At 45.5% G+C, this 25,466-nt stretch overlaps 1 protein-coding gene and 1 long non-coding RNA gene across 5 annotated transcripts in view; one reads left to right on the plus strand and one right to left on the minus strand.

The window, feature by feature from the left end:
• Nucleotides 1-25,466, plus strand: part of Tnrc6a (trinucleotide repeat containing adaptor 6A) — a 160,707-nt gene that overhangs the window by 48,249 nt on the left and 86,992 nt on the right. The gene's annotated exons all lie outside the window — the stretch shown is intronic.
• Nucleotides 20,995-24,804, minus strand: LOC116102922. Its single transcript, XR_004123326.1, has 3 exons — nt 24,601-24,804; nt 21,646-21,784; nt 20,995-21,230 (listed from the first exon to the last, which is right to left on the minus strand). It is a non-coding gene; the product is annotated as an uncharacterized LOC116102922 (long non-coding RNA).

Below are 25,466 nucleotides of genomic sequence, written 5' to 3' on the forward strand. Positions count from 1 at the left end.
ACAGGAGGATCAGAAGTCCAAGCTTAGCTACATATTGAGTTCAAGGCCAGAGTGGCCTGCCTAAGACCTTGTCTCAGAAACAACAGTAGACAGCTGGGCTTGCTGCCTCCTGCCTGTAAACCAGCCCTTGGGAGGTTGAGACAGGAGGTTAAACCATGAGTTTAAGGCTAGCTAGGACTAGAGAGAGAGAACCTGTCTCTGAATAGATAGCCACTAGATAGTTACCTCCCTCCCATTAGATTCCCCAGCAGTTTGATAAGCCGTCCATTATCTGATATAGGAAACATCCATTTCTCCCCTGCCTGGTACCCCAGCTTCTCTCTCACTATAGTGCTGTTAGGTTCAGACACTCTGCTGTTCTCTGTGGGGAAGGACTGGTTACCAGTGACTCATAGTCATGCTCTGCCAGAGAGTGTCATTCTCCACAGTGGCAGCAGAGGAGGTGGCAGAGTGTTAGTTGTGGTAGTGCGGTAATAGTAGCAGCCCCAGCCACAGCGCAGCTCAGGGGCATTACCGCTGCAAGAGTACTGAGGATCCTGAGCACCTAATGGAGGCCCAGGGTTAGGTTCCAACACCCTTTTCCCAGAGTGCATTCAGTTCTCACCATGACCCTGAGACAGATAACATTTTCTAGTGCCTACATTTTACAAATGAGGACATTGAGTCTTAATGAGGGAATGAGAAAGCCAGCACTTTCAAGGTGGAAGTCTGCAGAGATGGGACACAGATTCGCCTTGACTGCCAGGTCCACAGTAGCCGGGGCTATCCCTCCCATAGGGGTCTCCTGAGTGTAGAGAGGGGGGTGCTGCTTCAGCAGCCTGTGTGTACCTGAAGGGGATTCTGAGGCAGCTTGAATATCTAAACGATGTTTCAGCCATGTACAAATCTGCTTCTCTGCCAACTATCTGCATTCCCCCGAAATGTAATAAAATCCCGACTCTGCTCCATCTGCAAACACCAGCCCCCAGCCCCACCAGTGACATCTGAAGTCCTGCACACTGAAGAAACCAGAGTCAGATGGAAAAGTGCTGGCACAAGGTTGAGCAGGGTTCTCTAATAAAGACACTGCGCATCACACATCCGCTGCTGCTGTTGCTATGGTGACAGCCACAATTTCTCCCAGACAGCTTGGGTCTGCAGGGAGGGTGGACCCTGGGGGAACGAGTGGATTTCTCCAACCTGTCAGACCCTGTCACCTTTCCTGTTTCCCTCACCTCTCCCACTCCCACCAGTCCCCACACTTCCTTCCATGAGCTGACAGGGGCCCATGGCACCCCCAGGCCATCATAATTAGCATCTGGCTGGGAGCCCAGAGTTCTGGCAGCACATTCCTCACTTCCCTTGCCAGCCAATCTCCTTTCCTCAGCATCCCTTCAACAGCACTGCAGCAGCTGTGTGCAGACAGTCCCAGCACCAAGGTCACCGTGGCACCAGCAATGACGAAGCATCCCCTTCCTCCCTGGGTGGGCATGGCATCAGCTGATGCTTCGATGTTGTCTGAGCCATTTGGAAGTTATAACCTTATGGTTTTGGAAAAATAAGCTACCCTTAGGAGGATAAAGAAGGCTAAACTCTTAGTTCTTGGAGGGGTTAAGAGAGTTATTCATCTGACTGAGAGTCGCCAATTAGGTTCGGGAGGGGGAACAAAATCAAGTGTAAAATACCCAAGAAGGTCGAGGAAGTAATCAAAAAGTCTGTGTGTCACTGCGCCTTGGAGTTTAAGGGACTAAAAATGGCGGTGGCAATCACAGCCAAAGAGAGCTGGTTGTTATGGTGACAACAGCGACGATTACAGAAGCTGTGTTCCGGGAACTGTACCGAGCACTTTACAAGTGTTATGGCATAGAGTCCTCACACTGACTTCGAATGTAGAAACTGCATGGAGCTACTCTGTTTATTTTCCAGAAGGGAAAAAAGGCTGGGGAAAAGTTAGCTCTCCCTCCCGAGCAAGGAATCGGATAGGCCCTAGAAACACGTTCTCCATGAAGATTCCTCTAGAGTCTTCCAAATCCAGTGTTATTTACTAATGAGTATACAAAATACAGGAAGAAAAAAATGTTAAGAGACATTAACTTGGTTTCCGGTACCAGATTGAAGCCTTACTAGAAGAACTGAAACAGCCATAAAAGAAACGAGGGATAGATACTTGGTGAAGTTGGAGGAAGAACTCCACAGTGAGACAGCATCAGGAAGTCATGGGGTCCTCTCTTTGACTGTGATTCTGGTGTTGTGCTTTTTTAGGAGAATATTATTTCTAGGTGACACAGGTCAGAATATCTAGGGGAGATATACAAAGCCTTTAAATTACTGGTACATATGATGGCGTATTACAGACCAATTCAGGCACATACATCTTGTAGAGCAAGTAGAGCAAAATGTTGACAATGATTGAACTTAGGAAGGTTGAAATGATGGACCATGGTGGAGGGCTGGTGGGAGTGGGGCCATGAATCCCAGGATAACTAGCCTGTGTCCCAGATAGTCATATATTTCAATATCAAAAGCTTGGATGTGGAGCCTGTCAGATGGCTCAGTGTTGCTCAACTTGCTGACCTTTGAGAACTCATGTAAAGGTGAAAAGAGAAAACTAACTCCACGGCACGTTCTCTCTCTCTCTCTCTCTCTCTCTGTTTCTCTCTCTCTGTCTCTCTCTGTCTCTCTCTCTCTGTCTCTCTGTCTCTCTGTCTCTCTCTCTCTCTATCCTCTCTCTCTCTGTCTCTCTCTCTGTCTCTCTCTCTCTTTCTCTCTCTCTCTTTCTCTCTCTCTCTTTCTCTTTCTCTCTCACACACACACACACACAAATAAATAAATAAGTAAAATATTAAAAAGCTGGATACCCCTGAATGGTGAGTTCATCATCAGGTTATCAATACTATGTCTCCATATAGGCTGTCCCAGCATTTTTCTCTCAGCTTTCTGCATGGATGAAAATGTTCCTAAAACAGCACTTGGGAGGCAGAGGAAGGTGGATTTCTGAGTTCAAGGCCAGCCTGGTCTACAGAGTGAGTTCCAGGACAGCCAGGGCTACACAGAGAAACCCTGTCGGGGGGGGGGGGGGGGGGGGGGGATGTTCTTAAAAAAAGTGAGAAAAAGAAGCTAGGAAAGACAGGTTTGGTGGCATGCCAAAACTCAAGGTCACACAGCTGGTGTTTCAGAAAGAATTCACACCTCAGTCATCAGGCTTCAAAGCTCTTCTCAGAGAGAGAGGCCTGCCTGTTCTGTGTGGAGAGGAGCCTCGGGTTATAGCAGTATTGGAAGGGGAGGTGGGGGAGGGACAAGCAGCAAATGCATTCAAAGCTCCCGAAGCCTTGCTGTCAGGGCTTTTATAAATGCGCACTTTCCAACAGAAGACCGTCTCAAGCCTGATGTTTGTAAATATCTACTTTTTATTTCCAACTTAGGATTCAAACTTCCCCCTAGTAGGGCTGAGCACAGTGTTGCTTGGCTACAGAGCACATACTCATAGAACCTAAGGCCCTGGGTTTAACTGCTTGGCACTGAAGAATAAAATAAATAAACGTAGTTTTAAGTGATACTAGTAACCTTAGTCTGGAGCCCCTTAGAAAGGAGCCTGGAGAGGGACGAGCATGGAATACAGAGGGAAGTGGGATATCCTTCCCCCGCTACTGCAACAGAATTATGCAGAAACGCAGAAAAGGTCCTCAAAGTATTGATTGCAAAGGATGGTGAGATTTCATAAACCAACCCTTGCAAGTGCTATTTATTCTCTTAAAATACCCACCCTACCTGCCTGCACACAGTCATTGTGCTCTTAAATCTGCACAAGCATGTGAAAACAGTTTCCTCATACAGGGTCACAAGAACCAGGAGCGGAAGGGAAGCCGACACAACCCAATTTTCTTCCACCGACAGTACAGACTCCATGCAGTTTTCTGAGTCTCCAAGAGGAAAAAGGAAGCAAAGAAACAGCAAGTCTGCAGGCAGACACACACACACACACACACACACACACAATATATTAGAATGGGCAGAAGTGTACAGAGAGATGGCTTTGCATCCAAGAAAGTACACTTTTCAGCAGAGGTCATCACAAAAAGCCACAAATGTTCAAGATACAGAGAGCAACTAAGTGAGGGATGCCAACCCCAAAGGATATATCTGCAGTACAATCTCTTCACCTAAGGATACAATTTACCTAAGGCCCAGGGAACTTCTCAGAAGAGGAGGCAGAAAGATAGTAAGAGTCAAGCTGGGCAGTGGTGGCGCATTGGGAGGCAGAGGCCCGTGGATTTCTGAGTTCGAGGCCAGCCTGGTCTACAGAGTGAGTTACAGGACAGCCAGGCTGTACAGAGAAACCCTGTCTCGAAAAACAAAACAAAACAAAATTAAAAAAAAATAAAAAAGATAGTAAGATCAAGGACCATGAAGGCTGTTGTGTGATTGTGTCTATTAGAAATGACTCAGGGAGGGGTGTGTGCGAGGGGACGGGGGCGGGGAGGGGGGTGGTGGCTGGAGAGATGGCTCAGCGGTTAAGAAAGCACTGACTGCTCTTCCAAAGGTTCTGAGTTCAAATCCCAGCAGTCATATGGTACACAACCATCCATAACGAGATATGACGCCCTCTTCAGGTGTGTCTGAATACATGTAAGCTAAAGTACAACTAAAGTGTACTTACATGTAATAATAAATAAATCTTTGAGCCAGAGCAAGCAGAGGTCCTGAGTTCAATTTCCAGCAACCACATGTCTTACAACCATCTGTACAGCTACAGTGCACTCATATACATAAAATAAATCTTTAAAAAAGAAAGAAAGAAAAAAAGAAAGAAAGAAAGGGAGAAAGAAAGAAGGAAGGAAAGAAAGAAGTAACAGGGAAGCTACACTGGTGACACCACAACAATATGACTGCTTAGGCAAGACCTCAGGTCTTGCCTAGAACAGTAATAGACTCTACAGTAGAAGGGGAAGCCCCAGGAGGCCCAGGAGCTAATGACTGAGAGGGGAATTGTTCTCCTTAGGGACGAATCCCCTAATTGGTTATCCAATATCATGTGGTCAGCCCTGAACTCACATACATAGAAGCTATACTAAACAGATTCAACAGGTTGTACTTATATGTGTAACAATAATATTTGTATTTATATGTGTTGTCATGCATGTGTAACAATAATAAAGAAAAAGAGAGAAAGTAAGGGGGTAGGCAGAGACTGGAGGGAGGAAAGAGAAGGGGCCCATGATAGAATTATGTTTTAATTAAAAATTTAAAATTACAGCACTTAGGAGGTAGAGGCAGGTGGATTTCTGAGTTCAAGGCCAGCCTGGTCTACAGAGTGAGTTCCAGGACAGCCAGGGCTATACAGAGAAACCCTGTTTCGAAAAAAACCAAAAAAACCAAAAAAACAAACAAAAAAAATTAAAATTACTAAGAAAACAAGGAAGATTCAGCCTCTGCTTTTCACATACACAAAGGAGGACGAGGAGGAGGGAGAACAGGGGGGGTTCTTTCGGGTTCTGAACATTAAGTCTGGGAACGCGAACCATCTGCTGTCTGTGCTCTGGGAGCCTCTGCCTCACCGTCCACTGGACATTATGTTACTTCCTGTCCCAGAGCCCAGGAGGACAGGCCACCCTCAGCTTTTCTCACCTGATCACCTGGCCTAATGGAACTATGCATTAGGAGCAAATCAAAGAGGAAAGTCTGGCAGCCTTTCAGACACTCGATGCTTCCGGGAAGGACATTTCATTTAGATAATGCCTCCCATCCTGGGCATGTGTCCACAGGATGTAAACACTCAACCATGGTCTGTGCTCCTCTCTCCATCCTTGGCTCTCAATGGTTCTGCTTTCATCTTCCCACTCCCCTCTCTGCAGCTCCTCTCAGCAGGCAGTGACCTCCTTTTTGTACCAGTGGAGACACACCCGGGTTCCTGAGGGCTTTTTTTCAATTTTCTCAGTCATTATTTTCTCTACCAGGTCCCTTCACAGAATCTATGACACCCTTCCAGACCCTGCATCCTCCCTGGTCTTCTTTCTTCCTCGTCTCTTTCCTCTTTCCCATCCGTTATAGATTCCTAGTTTCTATGCTCTGCAAGCCTTCTTCTCTTTCTGCATTCACTAGGATGGCTTTAAAAGTGACCCGCTGCATCTCTGACTTCTTACTGTGAGGTGACATCAGTTCCTAGGTCCTCCATTACTGGCCGCTCAGCTCCTGAATATATCACCTGGTAGCCTGCTGATTCTTTAAATTCTTGTTATTTCCATCCTGAGAGTTGAACCTAGGACCTTGCACATGCAATTACTGTACCACTGAGCTACAACTCCAGACCTTTAAACAAATGGTTTGTTTATGTTTTGTTTGTTTCTTGAGACAGGTCTTAACCACATATCCTGGATGGTTTAGAACTCACTATGTAGACCTGGCTGGACTTGAACTCACAGAGATATGCCTGTTTCTGCCTTCTGAGTACTGGGATTAAAGGTGTGTGATACTATGCCTGGTCCTGGGTTTTATTTGTTTTGTTGTTTCTTGGGGTTTTTTCTTGTTTTTGTTTGTGTGTTTGGTTAGCTGGTTCTTTTTAAAGTTAGGGTCTCACTAAGTTGTCCAGGCTGGTCTTAAACTCTCTCTGTAGGTCAGCATGGTCCTTACATTTCTGATCCTCTTCCTACTGCTTCCTAAGTAGCTAGGATGGTGGGCCAGTGCCCATGTGGATTCCTTAAACTCAACATAGGCTTGTCAGCTTTCACTAGATCTATTCTCCTTCCAACTTCCTTCCTGACAAGAAAAGCACTAGATAGAACCCATCAGCTGCCCAACCTTGAGCCTGGGAGTTTGACCCCCAAGTGCTCCCTTGCCATAACTCGCCCATGTCCAGTTAGTCACAGACTGTGAAGGGTCTGCCTGTAAATCGTCTGTGAACTATGAGGTTTTGCTTTTTGTGCTTTTAGCTCTTTCATGGCCTCAGCTCAACTCTACCATACTGCTGACTTCAAGGGGGCTTGAGGCGTTTCTGTTCTATTTGCCATTTTACTGCTGATATGTAAACATGATGCCAGGGTGGCAATCAGGTATTCCACACGAATTTGTTGAGTTAATAATACCTTGTCTGTCAGCTCCTGCGTTGGGCTGAAGGCACCTCTTCCACTGTCCCCTTCATACTCACTGTTCAGACCCACTTTCTGACTTTCTGCTTAGCTTTGTATGGATGGCGGTCTCTTTAAATAGCCTGGCTGGCCTGGGAGTTGATTTGTATACCGGGGTGGCCTCTAATTCACAGAGATCTACCTGCTTCTGCCTCCTGAGTGCTCGAATTAAATATTGCTTTATTGTTTGTTTCTTTTTTTTTTTTAAGATTTTTAAATTTATTTTATGTGTATGAGTACACTGTAGCTGTACAGATGGCCGTGAGCTATATCATGTGTGTGGCTGCTGGGAACTGAACTCAAGACCTCTACGGGCCCTGCTCGCTCCAGCCCCGCTTGCTCCAGCGTAATTCACTGTAACTGTCTTCAGATGCACCAGAAGAGGATGTCAGATCTCATTACGGGTGGTTGTGAGCCACCATGTGGCTGCTGGGATCTAAACTCAGGACCTTCAGAAAAGCAGTCAGTGCTCTTACCCGCTGAGCCAACTCGCCAGCCCCTGTTTGTTTCTTTTTTGAAGCAGAGCCTCACTTTGTAGCCTTGGCTGGGCTAGAACTCATTATGTAGATGAGGCTGGCCTTGAACTCATAGAGACCTGCCTGCCTCCTGAGTATTGGGATTAAAGTCTGCACCACCACCCCGGGCATGTCTCCCCTAGTGATTACTTTCTGTTATTCATGCCCTTTATAAAGTCTCTGCCCCTTTAATGTGGGAGAGAGTAAATCACCTCTCATTAACAAAATTGGCCCAAATGATGAAATTCTGTGTTCCTCTTTGGTGATGAGACTCTGCTTTCGCCCTGGCTCTCTTTGAGGCAACTCCTCTGTTCCTCTGTAACCTATGGAAAGGGCCATGTGTCAAAGGACAGAGGAAGAGCCTACAACTGGGGCCCTGAAAGGAAGTCTGCCAAAGACTGTGAGTTAGGCTGGAGGAAAATCTCCTTGACCACAGGCCTGACACATCCCTGGCCACAACCTTAGGAGAAGGTGGAATGACACGTGTTTGATGTCTTAAGCTATTGAATTGTGGGGTAACTTGTTATATAGCAATGGGCCATTGTAGAGCAATTGTGTATAGTATAATATAATACACAGTTTATTGCTGTAAAAGCTAAGCTTTCTGATACTCCATGGCAGGGCTGGAGAGGTGGCTCAATGGTTAAGAGCACTAACTGCTCTTCCAGAGGTCCTGAGTTCAATTCCCAGCAACCACATGGGTCTCATGACCATCTACAATGGGATCCCTATGCCTTCTTCATCTGTGTCTAAAGACAGTGACAGTGTACTCCTATACATAAATCTTAAAAAAAAAAAAATAGAAGCTGATACTCCATGGGAAATTGTAGCACATGCACACAATGAGATACTGGAAGATAACTAGGAAACACCATTTCTATGAAAAGGTCTTCAGGACAGTGAAATTTGTTTTGTGTTTGGTGCTAGGGATCGGATCCAGAGCTTTACACACATTATGCATCCTAAGCTCATGCTGTGCCATTGCCTTGGTGTGGCTTACTGAAGGTAAATTTTGATCCCCAGAGCCTGGGAAGATAAATGGACTTTTTAACTTCCTGTTCTGGAATATTTAATTTACTTCTATCAATGAGATAAGACATCTTCTATTGGTATGGATATGTAAATACTTAATTTATCTCCCCACCCCCAATTTCCTTGTCTCAGGACAGAATCTTGCTAAGTAGTTCAGACTAGCCTGGATCTTCTTGTAGCCAAACTTAGGATTCTCCCGTCTAGCCCTGTAAATGTGGGATTTTAGGCTTGCACACTGTTATCTTTTCATCTATCAGTAATCCAGCTGTTATTAGTAATCCAGCTGTTAGATGGAAGCTGGGGAGGAGCCTGTATTAGACTTGTGTACAGCTTTTATCTTTGGAGCTTAGAAAGCTTTCAAGTTACTGAACACTCACATTGTGGGGCAGGAGAGATGCTCAGTGGATTACGGTGCATACCACCAACCCTAAGGATTTAAGTTCTATCCTTAGGACCCACAAGGTAGAGAGAACAGACTTGTCAAAGTTGTTCTCCAACCTCTATACTCCTGCCATGGCATGTACATATACATACATGGGCATACATGCATACATACATACATACATACATACATACTGGGATGTTGCTTAGCAGTAGAACATTTGCTTAGTTAGGGTTAGGACTTTTTTGAGTGCCAACTCTGCCACACTTAGCCCTTAAAATGGTTCAGTTAAATTTTGATTAGATTTATTCACTTTATTTTATGGGTATATGAGTATTTTGCTTGTATGTAGTATATGTACCATATGAGTACTCAGTGGTCAAAAGAGAGTGTTGGATCCCCTGGAACTGGAGTAACAGATAGACGGTTTTGAACCTTGGGTTCTGAACTGGGAACTGATCCTGGGTCCTCTTTCAAGAGCAACACGTGCCCTTACACACTGATCCATCTCTCCAGGTCCACGGTTGAATTAGTTTAACTAGCCAACCACTGTCAGATACATACTGTCATCCCAGTACTCACCAATAGGATTATTATCCTTGCGATGAATTCCTAAGGATTAAGTTACTGGGTCAAAGGAACCCAGCTGTTTAAATACATTGCCAAATCCCTGTGTACTATACCTGTGCCTTTACCCACCAACATGTGAAAGTACCTCTCTCTTTCTCTAGGGAATAGGAAAGTGACATGTTTTGATGGCACATTCAACTGTAGATGCTGTGGAGCTCTACAGTTTGGAGGAGCTGGACAGAGCCCATGGAGTCTCCCAGAAGTGCTTGGCTAAGGACTTTCAGTGGGAAGGGCTTCAGTGAGACTCCAGCAGGACAGAGGAGGCGGGCTTTAATTTGGTCACATAAGGACCACTACATGGAAGGAAACTTTCCAAAGAGAGGATGAAGTGAAAGAAACCCAAGAGGATCCGAGTCTAAGAACAGTGAGCTCTTATAGCCAGATGGAGCTGGAGAAGCCAGGAGCAGCAGTGGCCTAACAGACTGAGGTACAGACTAAGCTATGGAAGGCCATGTAGGTAGCAGAGGCATCTTTAAAGGAGGTAGTATCCACAGTTATAGGGGCCTAGAATATATGTCAAACCTGCTCCCCTCCCTCCTATCCTCCAGGGTTTCTATTTGTCAAAACCAATTGGAAGCCATGCAGCTCTTTGAACAAACCTCTCAGACTCCCAAGATGTAGGGCTTATAATATCCGCTAAGTGTTGTGTAAATATATCATTAAGTTTAATCCTTCCGATAATCCTTACCTGCCAAAGATAAACTGAGGACACAGGGACATTGCTGAGTTTGACTAAAGTCATGCTGTGATTTTGGAGCCTCCAAATCTCCATGTTCTTAAGTCCGAGGGAGCAGGCCTAAGGTGGTCGTATGATACTATTCTTGGAGAGACAGGTAAGGAACATATGACAGGCCAAAATATCAGTACTACCAAAAACTTGATGAACAATGAGTTTTATTGGCATTATTTACAGGAATATAGACGAGGGGTTACTTAAAAGAGCATAAATGACAACTGCATCACCAAGGCACAATGCAACATAGGTAATAGCTTATAAAAGCAAGAAACCTAAGGTATACTACACAACCCTCAGGCAGTTCAACAGGTTGGAGAATGACATGGCTACTGTTCTATTGCTGTGAAGAGACACCATGACCAAGGCAACTCTTATAAAAGAAAGCACTTTACTGGGGCTTACTTACTGTTTCAGAGGTTTATAGCCCTTATTGTGTCAGGGAGCATGTTGACACACAGGCAGCCCTGGGGCTGAAGAAGTAGCTGAGAGATCTATATCTGGATCCACATGCAGCAGAAGAAAGAACTGCTGAGACTGGCTGAGGATTTTGAAACCCCCAAGCCCATCCCCAGTGACTCACTTCCTCCAACAAGGCCACACCTTCTAATCCCTTTCAAGTAGTGCCACTCCCTGGTGACCAAGCATTCAAATATATAAGCCTATAGGGGACATTCTTATCAAAACCACCACAGAGAGTGTCCTTTCCAGATAGCTCAGTTATTCCTGAGCCTCTTCCAGGAAGTTTGGTTGTCCTTAGAGTGTCTCTTTACAGTTCTTATAGCTTATATAAGCTTGGGGGACTGGGGGAGGGGGAGTATTAAAGAATCCAGTTGGTTTCAGGGACTTCCTGAAGCTATTTTGAGTTGTTTACTCCAGATCTTTAAAAGCTTCCCTGCAGGAAAGAGTGATCCATAGCCCCTTAGAGCAGTAGTTCTCAACCTGTTGGTCTTGACTCCGTTAGAGCTCAAATAACCCTTTCACAAGGGTCACATTTCAGATATCCTGCATATCAGATATTTACATTATGATTCATAACAGTAGCAAAATTATGTTTTCCTTCCATACATGATTACAGTGATGAAGTAGCAATGAAAATAATGTCATGGTTTTTGATCACCACAACATGCAGAACTGTATTAAAGGGTCGTAGCGTTAGGAAGTTTCACCACCTTCTAACAACATCCTTGTGTGTTAAAGAGAGCTTCCCCCTGGATGGAAGGTTTTAATCATAGAGGAAACTGTTGCACAGCAGAGGTCAAGGAGCCTACGTGCCAGTGTAAACACTATCAAGTAGTGGAATTTCCTGCCCCTACCTGCAGCCTTTATGCCAAGTGAGGCAGCAGCTCAGGTAACATTCAGTGTGAGAATCACTTCATCACCTCTCCAACCTCTGGGACACACCCTCACCCTGCGAGAGGGGTACCGTGCTAAGAGCTAAGACTTTGGAGGCCTGCCCAGCCTTTCAGTGACTGTAGCACTCTGGAAAGCAGGCTCTGTACCTAGCCTGGGGAGCACAGGAGAGCTGGCTCTGGTCTCTGGTGGCATGGATGCAGCTAGCCTCAAGGGCTTGAGAAGAGAAGAGCTGGCCCTGCCTCCTTGATGGCTGAGGCATTGAGTGAGCTAGCCAGTGCAGTGCAGGAGAGCTTGCCCTGGTGGTGTGGGTCAGGCAAAGGTAGAGGACTCACCAACTCAGCCACCACCCAGGCCCAGATCCAGGACTTTGAGTTGGTTCACCCCAACATCCACCTCATCTATGAACTAACTGCTGGAGCACATGAAGGGGTCCAGATCCAACACTGCAGGATCTCCATGGCACAGGGCAACAACAGGATATGTGAGAGGAGTCCTTGTGAGCATCCAGTGTTGATAGTGCAGCAGAAGCCAGAGGTCTCCAACCAGACCAATAACTTGTTGCGATGAATATTTGCAAGTAAAGATGTGTGGACAAAAAGGTATACAGTGGGACACACTGTGACACACTACAGATTCCACAATGAGATTAATTTTTAAAATTTTATTTTGCAGCAGGGTGTTGCAAGGGCAAAGGGCTGACACGAGGGGGTGGGGAGATGATGAGAAGGGGGTGCGTGATGTGAAACTCATAAGGATTCAATAAAAAAGTTAAAAAAGAAGCAAGGAAGGAAGGAAGGAAGAAAGAAAGAAAGAAAGAAAGAAAGAGAGAAAGGAAAAGAGAGAGAGGAAGGAAGAAAGTAAGGTCTGGAGGCCCTGGTTCATAGCCTGGCTCTACCACCTCTTATATTAATTATTTTTCTATTACTATGATAAAACACTATGACCAAGGCAACTTATAAAAGAAATGATTTATTTGGATTTACGGTTCCCGAGGAATAGGATTCCATCATGAAGGAGAAACATGGCAGCCAGCAGCGGGCATGGTGGTATGCACAGGATGCTGAGAGCTCACATCTTGAACCACAAGCACAAAATAGAGTGAACAAAGCATCCATGCCAGTCTTTAAACCCCCAAAGCCCATGCCCAATGGCATGCTTCCTCCACAGACAGCACCACCATCTGAGGACCAAGTGTTCCAATCCACAAGGCTACAGGGACATTCTCACTTAGACTACTACACCTCCACCCCACTTCCTGGTGCCCCTCTAATACTCGAACCACATAGTTTATATTTTTCCTTTCTAAGCTTGCTATGCTTGTTCAAAATGTTCTTTATGAAACTTAACAGAGTCTCTGCTGGGCTTTTTTGAGATTTTGTCAATGCAATTAATATAAATCTCTTTACTTTAGCCTTAGGCAGACTCTTCAGACAAGGGCAAAAAGTAGCTACATTCTTCACCAAAATACCACAAAAACAGTCTCTAGGCCACATATTGAAATTCTCCACTAAAACCTCTTGGGCCAGGTCCACACAATTCAACTCACTCTCAGCAACAAAGTCTTCCATATTCCTAGTAGGATAGCCCATTAAGAACCACGTAAAGCATTCCACTGCTTTCCAAAGTCCCCAGATCCACATCTCTCCAAGCAAAAGCATGCATGGTCAGGTCTATCACAGCAGTACCCCAGTCCCTGACACCAAGCCTATACAAACCATCACAACACCCAAACTGGTTGTTATGTTTTGTGTTTCAAGACAGGATTTCTCTGTGTAGCCTTTCTTTCCCCTTTTCTCTTTTAACTTTTAAATTAAAAATGTTTTTCATTTTACTGTTTTTTTTAAAATCTCTTTTCAATAGTTTGAAAATGGGAAACCGTTCTTAGTCTGCAGGCCACACAAAAACAGGTGTACACGTGAGCTGATGCTGGGCATTTACCCTAAGGATTTCAGGTCAGCATGCCACAGAGATATATACACATTCATGTTTATTCTGTTTATCTACAGTTATCCACAACCACCAAGAACTGGAACCAGCTTAGGTGTCTGTCACCAGATAAGTGGATAAAGAAAATGTGGTACACTTACACAGTGGAGCTTTATTCAGCCATAAAGAAGAGTGAAAACATGCATGTGCAGGACAATGAGTGGGACTGGAGCTCATTAAGTGAAATAAACTCAACAGTGAAAGAACCACATCTCCTCTTGTATGTGGGTCTTAGATTTGAAATTTATATGTGTTTGGTTTTGTAGGAAGAGATCTTTAGGGAAATTGGTCATGGAGAGGGTAGTGGGATACACCATGACATCTTTGTCAGCTTGACACAAGCTTGAGTCATCTAGGGAAAGGGGACTTCTATTGAGAACACACACGCTCCCATCAGATTGGGCTGTAGGCAAGCCTGTGGTACATTTTCTTGATTAATGATGGGTGGGGGAGGGCCCCAGCTCACCACAGGCAGCACCACCCTGCCGCAGGGGTCCTGAGTTGCATAAGAAAGCAGGCTGAGCAAACCTTGGAGAACAAGCTGGTAGGCAGCATCCCTCTATGGCCTCTGCTTTAGTTCCTGCATCCAGGTTCCTGCCTTGACTTCCTTCAATGAAGGACTGTGATCAGGACATGCAAACTAAGTAAACCCTTTCCTCCCCAAGCTCCTTTCGGTCAGAGTGTTCCACCATAGCAATAGGAAGCAAAATAAAATATACATGCAATAGGAAAGCATGTAATAGGGTTTAACTGAGACAGTTCTCAAAGGAGAAATACAGCGGTGGGTGGCAGCGCAGGAGTACAGGAGAGGGAGGTGGGGATAGGGAACAAATGAGAACAGAGAGCGATGAGTACGGATGAGTCGAAGATGCCACAAGGAAACCAGTTGCTTTATATGCGAACCTAAAAAGTAATGATTTTATAAAGACGGATACTCTGGTGGGCACCTTTCCGCATTCAGCCTGAAGAGGCTGGCCCCTGGTCCATGGCAGGCATCCTGGCAGAGCACAGGTTTCTTCAGTGCTTACTCTGGTTTTCTTTTTTCTTTTTTTCTTTCTTTTTTTTTTTTTTTTTTTTTTTTTTTTTTTTGGTTTTTTGAGACAGGGTTTCTCTGTGTAGCCCTGGCTTGTCCTGGAACTCACTGTGTAGACCAGGCTGATCTTGAACTCAGTAATGCACCTGCCTCTGCCTCCCAAGTGCTGGGATTAAAGGCATGCACCTCCACTGCCCCGCCAGTGCTTACTCTGAATTAGATATGGGAGCAAACCCCATCTCTTCAATTAGAATTTTTAAAAAAGATTTATTTATTTTATGTATGTGAGTACACCGTTGCTCTTTTCAGACACACCAGAAGAGGGAGGGCATCAGATCCCTGAGAGCGCCACCATGTGGTTGCTGGGAATTGAACTCAGAACTTCTGGAAGAGCAGTCAAGTGCTCTCAACCACGGAGCCATCTCTCTAGCCCTCAGTTAGAAATTAATCTCCCTTGTTCTCTATGTTATCAAGCCTTTGTTTCCTCAGCTCCCCTGGCTTCACTTCACTTCTCCCAAGGAGCCAACTTGTTCCCACCTGGGGACTAAAAAGAAAGATCCCTTCATTCTGTACTGAAAGCTGTGTGTCCTGGTGTCATCTTTGTCTCTATCTTGCTACTCTTTCCATGCTCAATATAGTGCCTATTATACAGTAGGTGCTCAATAACTGCACAGCGAATTTGACCCCATAACAATCATTCAGGATAGTGACTCATCAAACAACAGGGGTCACACTATACAACGAAACTGTAGTTCAAACATTGCGAAGTACCCTAAATTCTGGTGCCGCTACCAACTATATATGACCTTAGGAGAGCCACTCGGTCTCTGGGTGTCTGTTTCCTCACTGGTAAAAGTAGCAGAATAATAATTGCTATGAAGACTGAATGAGTTTAATAACTCTAACTTAGGTAGAACCTGACATACAACAGACACAAAATAAATGTTTAGTCATTGTCAGAATTGCCAGCTCTGAGAGTCTGAGGAAGTCTGAAGTGGAAGTACAAAATGGCTTCTTCCTCCATCCCCGGGCTCACGTTGGCCCAGGGACACTGCTTAGGTCAAGTAACCCATTCACTCAGCCCTTGATGTCGAGAGTACTCGGAGGAGAGGCCACTAGAAGTTTCTAGAGAAAACTGGGGCCTCACTGGCTAGGAGACTAGGCCTCCGTGGCTTGGTGGGGGTTAAGTCCAAGCACAGTGTGTTTATTTTCCCCTCTGTCTGGAAAGGCCTCTCTAGTCTCCATGGCAACATGATTTCCTGTCCTGGTTTTCCCTTGGAGGAGTTACCTGCTAAATCCAGAGGCTGAATACAGGGTAGAGGCCAACATAGGGGCTGCTCTCTTCATCCACCTCCCCCACAAGAGCTGAGTGGCTAGCCTGGCCAGGGGCCATGTCACAAGAGCCTTTGTTTACGACTGCAGACATCCAACTTCGGGTGACGTCATGGAATCCAGTCTGGAATCCTTGCTACGCCCCATTTTCTTTCTTTCTTCCTTTTGGAGGGCTTTGTTACTGAGGCTGAGGACAGGCTCCGGCACAGTCTCTGAGGCCATACTCTGGGTCTGGAAACTTCCCTAGCAATCATTCCTCCAGTTATCGGTTATGTAGTTCATTCAGCAAACATTTGCATAGTGGAGTAAATACCAAAACTGTTCTAGGCCCAGAGAAACAGAGCCAAATAGCCTGGTCTTTTCTCTTAAGCAGCTTGTAGTCTTAGTGAGTGGAGACTTGTATAAATGACTAGACACTGCAGTACGGCTGAGGCCTTGACACAGGCCCCTGCAGAGGTGGTGTGGGATTGTAGTGAACAGCAAAATCACTTAGATCTACCTACATTCTGATTTGGCTCCTAGACTCAGTAACCTTAAAACAGATTCTGCCCTGACCCTCCATCTTCTCGTCTATAAAATGGGGACAACAATGAGATTCTTATGGGAGGGGCACAGTGACTAAGAGTCTTCATTTTTGCCATGATTAGGCTCAGTTCTTAGCTTTCTGTGAACCAGCTGTATGACTATTATTATTATTATTATTATTATTATTATTATTATTATTATTAATTCAACCTTTTTTTACAGTCCAGTTATCCCCTTCCCGGTCCACCCTGACTGTTCTCATCCCATTCCTCCTCCTCCATCTCCAAGAGGATGTCCCCACCCCACCCCCACTCGAGTTGTGTGTCTTGTAGCAAGTTTCTCATCCTGTCTACCGGAAGTTCCCTTAATTTGGCATCCTGGGTAGTGGTGGCACATGCCTTTAATCCCAGCACTTGGGAGGCAGAGGCAGACTGATCTTTAAGTTTGAGGCCAGCTTGGTCTACAGAGTGAGTTCCAGGACAGCCAGGGCTACACAGAGAAAACCTGTCTCTAAACAAACAGACAAAAGAGAAATAAACTTGACCCCTACTGTGGTACTTTCAATCTTACTGAGGCCTCCTCCCCATGCCTCAGAACCTCCTGCTAGCCTAGAGAAGGGCTCTCCTAAAGAACTAGAGGGTGGTAGGCAGCAGACTCTCAACAAAAATTGGAGCATCTGTGTGATTAGCTATTTTCATTTATATTTTAAATTGTGCATGCATGTGGATGTGGTATGTGTGTGGGGAGAGATGCTTCTCCTGGCTTGCTCAGCCTGCTCCCTTATAGAAAGCAAGACTTCCAGCCCAGAGATGGCACCACCCACAAGGGGCCCTACCCCCTTGATCACTGATTGAGAAAATGCCCCACAGCTGGATCTCATGGAGGCACTTCCCCAACTGAAGCTCCCTTCTCTGTGGTAATTCCAGCCTGTGTCAAGTTGACACACAAAACTAGCCAGTACAGTGATAGTAATCATATCATTACTTCAATTAGTCACCTAAAAGATGCACCTGTGGGGAGGTCTGTGAGGGGCTAGCCGAGATGGGAAGACCTGCCTCTTGCGTGATACCAGCCCATTCATGTTCATTCAGGGCCAGACTGAATGAAAAGGAGAGAACAAGCTGAGCACCAGCATCCATCTCCTCTTGCTTCCCCCTTTGAACGCAGTGTAACCCGTGGCCTCAAGCACCTGCCACCATGACATCATGCCCGTGCATGATGTGCATGATGTGCTCTGCCCCGAAATTATGAGTTGCTTTTGTCAACTTACCCAAGTAACAAATACAGATGTGCAATGAATACACTCAGCCCAACAAGGTCCAGACAGGGCTAATGATAAGCCTTGCGGAGAGCCTTAAGATTTGCTGGCCTTGAGGAGGAGTATGCAGCTCAGTGGTAGGACATTTGCCTAGCATTCCATCCTCAGTATGGAAAGAAGAAACTTTAGTCCTATGTCTTGAATACCTGTTGATAAAGGCATGAGGCTAGCATTCTACTACAGCTGCTTTCTGTCTGTGAACTTTAGAAAGCAATCTATGGAGAGCTGAGCCACTGGACAAATGAGACGTGTTACCAACTGATGCAGATCAGGATTCCTTATGGCGCCTAGGCCAGTCAGAAGTATGTTTTCTGGCCTTTAAAAGGCCCAGGAACATCTTAAGAGGTACAAACATGTGACATGGAAGTAGAGGCTGAATAAGGAGCTGGCATCTGAGCAAGTTTTAAGAGATGTCAAATGTTCTTCCTAAGTGACAGGGTGGGACACAGTTCTTCAAAAAGCTCTCTGACGGAAAGCCTTCAGAATGAAAGGTAGGACCATGCTGTGAGTGGATGTGTGGTGTAGATGTCATAGGGGCAGATGATGGAGGGGCATCCAAAGCTGGAAGGCAAAACGTGCACGTCGCTCTGACCAGCAAGGTGGTGTGCATCTGAGGCAGAAGGATCACTTGAGCTGAGGAGTTCAAGACTAACTTGACCACCAAAGCAAAACCACCTCTTAATAATAAGTCAGCTAGGGGCTGGAAGGTAACTCTGTGGGTAAAGTGTTTGCTGCATATGTGTGCGGGCCTGAGTCCAGATCTTCAGAACCCACATAAAGCCAGACATGCTAGCAAACATCTGTACCAGCGCTTCTGTAAGATAGAAGGTGGAGACAGGAGCATGTCTGGGGTGGAAAATGTGTGAGGCAGCACATCAGTTTTTGTACAGTGCTGGAGATCAAGCCCAGGCCTTTGTTCATGCATTGTTTCATGTAGGAAAGCATTCTACCAGCTAAGCTATGTCAACAACCTCTTTGCTTTGTTTTGACTGCACAAAGTCCAAACCAAATGTGTTTCCTTGAAGGCTCTGTTTGATTAGGTGAGTGACATCTTTCCAACATGAGAAAAGAGAGAAAGGTCTTGGGAAGTTACTGCTGTGAACAGACACGACCAAAGCAACTCTTATAAGGACAGCATTTAATTGGGGCTGGCTTACAGGTTCAGAGGTTCAGTCCATTACCATCAAGGTGGGAAAATGGCAGCATCCAGCCAGGCATGGTGCAGGAGGAGCTGAGAGTTCTACATCTTCCTCTGAAGGCTGCTAGCAGAATACTGGCTTCCAGACAGTAAGGATGAGGTTCTTAAAACCCACACCCCAGCACCATGCCCACTCCGAAATGGCCACACCTACTGGAGCAGGGCCACTCCCTGGACTGAGTCTAAACAAACCTTCACAGATGGTGAAGAGGGTTAACCCTTTCTGCAAGACCCAACTAGTCTTGTTGACGTTCTTCCCTAGCTCCCAGTTTGTTTGTTTATTCCAAAGGTAAAGTCTCTAAGGAAGGACTACCTGAAGTGTGTTTTAGTTTGGTTTTCTTCTGCTGTGACAAAACTGACCAAAAACGACTTGGGGAGAAAAACCATGAAGGGAAGTCAGGGCAAGGACTGAGGCAGGAACCAAAGCAGAAATGGTGGAAGACCGCTGCTGACTGGCTTGCTCTACAAACACAGCTTCCTCAGTCCTTTTTCTTACATATCCCTGGACCACCTGCCCAGGGATGGCACTGCCCACGACAGGCTGAACCTTTATCACTCATCGATTGAGAAAGTGACCATACAGATTCACCTAGTGGCCAATCTAAGGGTCTCTCTTTCCAGATGACTCCATTATCCAGAACGTGCATCAAGTTGACAGAAACAAACAAGAAAACTAAGAAGCAAACCTAGACTAGACTTAGAAAAATGAAGATTTGAACTACTTTAAGCTATTTGTCAACCAGATAGAAGAACATGGACTTCCCGGCTCTTTCCCATGCAAAGAAACCATGTCGCTATGGAAACCCATGGCCGAGTCCCAATAGGCACAAAGTAAAGGAGGCTGAAGAACACTATGCAGTGCAGGAGTGCATGCCTGAGGCCTGGCTTCCATTCCCCTCGCTGCCTTCCCACCCCCTAAAGGAGTCAAGCAGACAGACTCATTCTTTCCTTGCCACCTTGTTTCTTTTTTAAACTATACAACTTGTTTTTAAAAATGCTACATAAAATAACTTTTTAAGTATTTTATGGTTGGTACACATGTGTACACATACACACACAGACCAATTAATTAATTAATTAATTAAAAATGTGAAAAATGAAAATAAAAACGTATTTTAATTGTGTATGCAACATATATATATATATATATATATATATACATATATATTCTCATTTAAGAGCTTAAAACTTAAGACATAACAGGCTAAAGTGTTTTGGCTTTTGGGTTTTTTGTTTTGTTTTGTTTGAGGCAGAGATTCTCTCTGTGTAACCCTGAGTGTAAGGGAACTCGATATATAGACCAAACTAGCATTACATTTATAGAAATCTGCCTGTGCTTGCTTCCCAAGTACTGGGTCACCACGCCCAGACTAAAGTCTCTTTAATTACCACCACCATTCCTGGCCTTCTCTTCTTGGCCTAGATCAGTGAATTTTGTATACATCCTTTCATGTATTTTCCTACACATTTTCTTTTTCTTTTTTCTTTTCTTTTTTTTGTTTTTTTTTCAAGACAGGGTTTCTCTGTATAGCCCTAGATGTCCTGGAACTCACTCTGTAGACCAGGCTGGCCTTTAACTTAGAAATCTGCCTGCCTCTGCCTCCCAAGTGCTGGGATCAAAGGTGTGCACCACCACCAGCCACATTTTCTTTTTCTTTAGGATCCATGTTGCACTATAGTCTATGCACCTGATACACTTAAAAAAAAAACCAACATGAATGATATCTAATGATACTGAAATTAAAACTCTCTGTTTAAGATGCTTCACACCTTTCTAGGAGCTGGTTGGAGGGAATACCCGGGAGAAAAACTAATAATATTTATCATAGTTATATGGCAGACATTGCATTAAACTATTTGTCAGAAATCATATAATTTGGTCTCAGATTTGAGCCAAATCTTTACTTACCCTGTGGCAAACTGGTAACATTGCCAATTGCAGTTTGCATAAAATAATGATAATCTGAAGAGATAATCATAGAGACAGTCACCAGCTGGCACCATCATTTCTTGAGATGTTAATTCTGAGTTCCTGGTGGACTTGTTCTTCCTTGCATGCTGGAAGTAAAGCCACACTCTGCATGTTCTCACTAGAAGAGGTTTTGTTGACAGGGCAGTGAGTGGAAATTAGTGAACAGCCAAACTTGGTGTCACCCACCTGCAATCCCAGCACCCGAGAGGCAGAGGCAAAGGCAGGAGGTTCACCAGATGTTCAAATCCAGCCTGGGCTACAAACAAGTTCTGGGCTAACCAGGGCTACTCACTGAGAGCCTGCCTCAAAAGAAGGGAGGGAGTAGGGAGAGGAAGGCAGGGGAGAGAAAAGAAAGCTGGAATCTTCATTTCCAGCTTTGTGTTCAAAACATTATTTATGGTGGGCCACAGGTTGGGCCCTCTCTGAGTACAGGAGAGAAAGGCTAGTGTCTTTAGGGAGGGAAGACCAAAGGAGGAGAAGAACTCTGGGGTTAGAAACAGGCAGATAAAGGGAGAACTAAGGAGCCATCCCACCTTTTACAACCTGCTGGGAAGCAGGCAGCTTCACAGACAAATGATCTCCCATTGGGTGTTTGGACTGGGGCCTGAGGCTCCCAGCTTGACCTTGGCTTCTTGCCCAGATGGGCACAACAGCAGCAACCAAGCCACTTATCTGTCAAATACCAACAAAATGCAGATTCAAATAGTGATCTGAAATGTAGAGATCAAGCATAAGACCCAGAGCCCTCCCAGGCCTGTAGCTGTGGCCATCGAGGACATTTAGTTCATTCATTCCTTGCCTTTGACTGCCCTGGCTCCTGAGCTAACCCCTTCACAGACATCTTGTTTAATCCCAGCCTGTGGGCAACTGTTATCCCACTTTTGTGGATAAACAAACTGAGGCTCTTGGAAGTGAGCTCAGCAATAAGAGGCCTGGGCTTGAGGGTGGGTTGCACACCAAGAGTTCTTTCCCCTGAAGTAGGGGCTGCAAATCACAGAAGCCCAGTGTAACTAGATCCATTGAATTGAAGAAATCTGAGCACCAAACTCGATGGCATGAGCTTGGGTTACACAGTGTGGGCAACTTTTCATTATGCTTCTCCATTCAGTTGTTTGTGTTAGTCGAGAAGGTTTCCAGAAGCTTCTGCAGCTACAAATATCCGTGTGGATATGCCAGTCTGGTTCTCTAGTGTCTCAAGCAAAAGCACTTGGTTGAGCCTGCCTTTTCTTTCTTTCTTTCTTTCTTTCTTTCTTTCTTTCTTTCTTTCTTTCTTTTTCTTTCTTTTCCTTCCTTCCTTCCTTTCTTTCTTTTCCTTCCTTCCTTCCTTTCTTTCTTTTTTTAAATGGAGTATCCCGTGTTGTCCTGCCTGGCCTGGAACTCAAAGATCTGCCTGCCTCAGCGTCTGATGACTGGGCTGAAGGCTCATTTGGCCATGTCACAAACCTGAGCCAATCACTGGTTGCTAGGGAGAAAGAGGGCACTGGCTGGCTCAGGCTCTGTCATAGGCTCCACCCCTTGACCTTTGGATTAAGCAGTTTTGTCCAAGTTTTTAGCCAGCCATAGAAGAATGGAGTGCCTTCCCCAGCAGAGTGGCAGCTGATGGGTGGGGAGGGAAGAACTGTACTATTCTCCTGATCCAGGGTTTGAGACATTTCCTTCAGAAGAGTTTGTGATAAAGGTGTTTATGTAGCTCAAAGATGAGGAGCCAGAAATGAGGGTTCATTCTGGGACCAGCGCTCAAATAACCAGCTACCGTCCCAGCGTGCAAGCCTGAAGATTAGAGTCGGGAAGATGCTGTGATAGTGACCCTGTCACCTAAAGGGCGACAGGTGATATGTGCACGATTCTAGAAATGAGCACAGGCTGTGCTTGATTTCAGTTTCTTGTGTAATGTGCGTTTCTCTTACTTTTTGTCATTGTGTTTGGGGCAAACAGACAAGTTAAACACTCTCTTGTCCTTCCCTGAGTACTGGGGTGTGAACAGGCTTTGTTTCAGATGTCCAGGCATAGGGTGTACTGTTGTATTAAATGGGTCTCACTCAGAACCTGCTCTTGCCTTTACCCATCTCTTCCTTTTGCCCTAGTCATAAGCTTGGTGGCTGGAGCTTAAGCACTCATTCCAAGGCCATGAGGGTCGATGACTCCATGGTCCTGATCACTTAAAATGTTGAAACAATGGGAGAGAACTCCTTATGCCTGGGCAACTTTAATATCTTTTTAGAAAGTGCTTTAGAATTTATTATTTTATGCGTGTGTTCACGTAGGCTAATTGTGTGCATATGTGAGTGTGTGCATGCCACTGTATGTATGTAGACGTCAGAGGGCAGGTTTGACCAGTCAGTTCTCTCCTTCCAACATTTTCCTATGGATACAACTCTGTTCATCAGGCTTGAGTGGCAAGCACATTATCCCTGGCAACCATCTTGCCAGCCTACATTTCTTCTTCCGAATCTTCCTTGGCTCCTTTTTTGGTAAACTTATTTCTCTCTTTGCCGCATTACACAGATTGGTGAAAAAGAGAAATCCTCGTTCTTTAGGGTCTCATAAGGTGAAGCATGGTCCAGGGACCAGCCAGGGCAGCACCCGGGACCTTGCATGAGATGCAGCTTTGTCCAAGTTCCCAAACAGAACCCACAAGCTCCTCAGTGATTTTACAGTTCATCTAGGTGAGAAGGGAAGGAGGGTCAGAGGGCAGCTCGGCAGGTAACAGTGCTTGCCGCTCAAGCACAAGGACCTGAGTTTGCACCCCTAGCACCCATGTAAAAACTCCTGGTGTACCTGTCATCTCAGCACTTATGTGTGGGGGGGTCTCCCGGAGGCAGGCTGACCAGCCATGGTAACCAAATTAGAAATCCCTAGGTCCCACTGAGAGACCCTGACTCAAAAACAGAGCAAGTTCCAGGACAACCATGGCTATACAGAGAAACCCCATCTTAAAAACAACAGCAACAACAACAATAACAACAACAACAATAATAATAATTTTAAAGCCTGGAGATCCATAGTTTTAGTGGTGGTAAATGGTGACTGAAGGCCACTTAACCTATACAAAGATGTTGTCTGGGCTCCCCCAGATTGGCTTGCGTGACATTTGTGACACCATCAGCCACAATGATTTAAGTCTGAAATGTGCCCAGGCTTGTGTATTTGAACACTTGCTCTGCCCTGATGGTGCTTTCTGGAGAGGCCATGGAAACTCTGCAGGCAGGCCTTCAAAGGTTAGAGATCAGCGCACTTCTGGCCTGAGCTCTCTGCTTCCTCCCTGCCACTGCAGTGATGAGCTCCAAGCTTCCTTCCACACCCTACCGTTGAAACTGCCACAGCTTCTGCAATCACCTTGCTTACCCCCTCCCACCCCCCTACCCGACATCATGGACTGCTATCCCTGAAATGGGAGTCAAAATAAACCTTTCCTCCTTTGAGTTGCTTGTGTCTGGTATTTTGTTGCAGCAACGGAAACAATAACAAATGTAGTTGGTTTAGCTCACCATAGCCAGCTGTAGAAGAGAAGGAACAGTGGGGCAGCCAGGAAGAACAGTGTGTGGAGAGTAAGTTCCTATACAGTATTTACTATGTTCCAGGTGCCGTTAGAAGCACTGTGCCAGCCGCCTATTCAATCTCCATGGCAACAGTATGACTCATTCCATAGATGAGTAAGCCAAGGCACAGAAAGGGCAAGTTTCAGAGCTGATAAGCTACAGAGCCAATACTAGAAGCCACAGCGTCTCTGCAGAGTCTGTGCTGTCTTCTTGAGCTCAACTCAGTCTCTGGGGGCAGTTTAAGAGAAGCTTAGAGCCTGGGGAGAGAGTGTGGGCCGGACAAGAATTTGTGTTTCCATTCCCCCTTCAAGTCAGCGAGACTTGGGAGCGAGGGTTAGACAGCACTCGCTTTAAAACCTCATCCAGTCAACACGTGATTGCTGAACACATGGTGGGAGTGTGCTGTGAACTGGGGGGATGGATACATGAGCAAGAGCTTTCTTCTGCCTTCACAGACAAGGCATGGGGGTGGGGGAGGCAGTGGACAGGGGTCAGAGAAGAGTCTACACATGACGAATGTGTGTGAGGAGGAAGTGTGTACAGTAGAGAAAATCCATAGGGGCACAGACTAATACTGCCAAGAAGAAGAAAGGTTCTAGAAAAGACCAGAAGGGCGGCCAGGAGACATCCAGTTTACTCAGAGTGCCTTTATGCTAGAGGCTTGAGAGGAAAGGCTAACAAATACAGAAGTTTGGAAATGGGCTAGAGGACCCTGAAAACCATCTTCTCCCCCTCTCCCTCTCCCTTCTCTTCCCCCTTTCTCTCCCCCTCTCCTCCTCTCCCTAATCCTGTCCCTCCCCATCCCCCTCTCCCTC

Source organism: Mastomys coucha, unplaced genomic scaffold (genome assembly GCF_008632895.1).
Source record: "Mastomys coucha isolate ucsf_1 unplaced genomic scaffold, UCSF_Mcou_1 pScaffold21, whole genome shotgun sequence".
Lineage (NCBI taxonomy): Eukaryota > Metazoa > Chordata > Mammalia > Rodentia > Muridae > Mastomys > Mastomys coucha.